General features: G+C 44.8%; 1 long non-coding RNA gene across 1 annotated transcript in view; it reads right to left on the minus strand.

Annotated features, from left to right (window-relative positions):
• LOC116705925 (uncharacterized) overlaps positions 1-1,567 on the minus strand; it is a 15,506-nt gene that overhangs the window by 2,349 nt on the left and 11,590 nt on the right. The gene's annotated exons all lie outside the window — the stretch shown is intronic.

Below are 1,567 nucleotides of genomic sequence, written 5' to 3' on the forward strand. Positions count from 1 at the left end.
CTGACTCCACAGCTAACACTGAGAAGGATAAGAAGACACAACACTTAAATTTCTTTCAATTACATTTTTTTCAGATTTGTTTTGTTATTTTTTTCAAAACTTACTGTGTCTGATAGAAGCATCCCAATAAGCCATTTTCAAAGCAGACATTTTGACTTGGTGGGAAAAAAATGTGTAGTACCATCAATGGTGGCAAGTTCTATTAAAGTGTCCCAGTGAGCCATGACAGTGTGACAGTGAGCAGGATGTGTGATAACAGAACCCTGAAGATTGTGCATTTAAATGGAATTCAGCCATAGATACTTGTATTACTTTCACCATATTGTAAGTGTCTTTTCTGATAAAGATAATGTGCTAATGGGCTTATTGTGTGCTTTATCAGTCTCTTTTCTTTCTGATTATTGTAAAATCATTGTCCAGTGATGTAAGAAATTAATTATTAGTTGACAGTAATAAAACTGCGAATAAACAACAAATCAATGTTGTCATTACATTTTATTCAACTCTTTGCCCAGCTTACGAGGATATGTGTAAAAATGAGCTAATATGCTTGCCTGGAGTTATGATTATGTGTGAGCACGCAGACTAATGTGTTTTCTACAGATGCTGGGAACTGATATCCAATTCAAATTTAGTTATAGTATCAATTATAGTTATAATTTATTATTGTTATACTTTAAAAATTATATAAATTTGTGTCCTCTCCGAGAACCATCACCTTATCGTAGTGGAGAGGTTTGTGTGTCCCTTTGAACCTGAGGGCTGTGTTGTCTGGAGCTGTATGCTCCTGGTAGGGTCTCCCATAGCAAAGTGGTCTCACATGAGGGGCCAAACAAGGAGTGGTTCAAAAGAAACTATGTGAAAGCGAGGAAGGGATTGAGGGACCCTGCCCGGAGGAAGCCTGGGGCCCCCGTCTGGAGCCAGGCCCAGACGGAGGGCTCGTCAGCAAGCACCTGGTGGCTGAGCCCAGCCGGGCACAGCTGGTGGACACCGGTGGTCAGGGAAGCTGTCCAACTGAAGAAAGAGTCTTTCCGGAATACGTTCTCCCAGAGGCGGGTACCAAAGGGCCAGAATGGCTGCAGCCTCTGCCGTAAAAGAGGCAAAGCAGAAGGTGAGGGAGAAGTTTGGAGAAAACATGGAGAAGGACTCCGGTCGGCACCAAGGTGCTTCTGGAAAACCATTTGTCACCTTAGGAGGGTGAAGCAGGGAACCATCCAAGCTGTGTACAGTAAGGATGGGACACTGTTGACCTCCACTGAGGAGGTAATAGGGCGGTGGATGTTAGAGGCAAAGCTGGAGGATGATGGGGGATTGTCGTCAATTTCCCTGGTGGTAGTCGCTGAGGTAGTTAAACAACTCCACAGTGGCAAAGCCCCAGGAATTGATGATATCTGTCCAGAAAGGCTGAAGGCCCTGGGTGTGGAGGGGCCGTCTTGGTTGATATGCCTCTTCAACAGTGCGTTGAAGTCTGGGACAGTGCCTAAGGAGTGGCAGACCGGGGTGGTGGTTCCCCTTTTAAAAAAGGGGGACCAGAGTATGTGTGCCAATTACAGGGGTATCACACTGC

This window comes from Etheostoma spectabile, chromosome 18 (assembly GCF_008692095.1).
Source record: "Etheostoma spectabile isolate EspeVRDwgs_2016 chromosome 18, UIUC_Espe_1.0, whole genome shotgun sequence".
NCBI classification, from domain to species: Eukaryota; Metazoa; Chordata; class Actinopteri; order Perciformes; family Percidae; genus Etheostoma; species Etheostoma spectabile.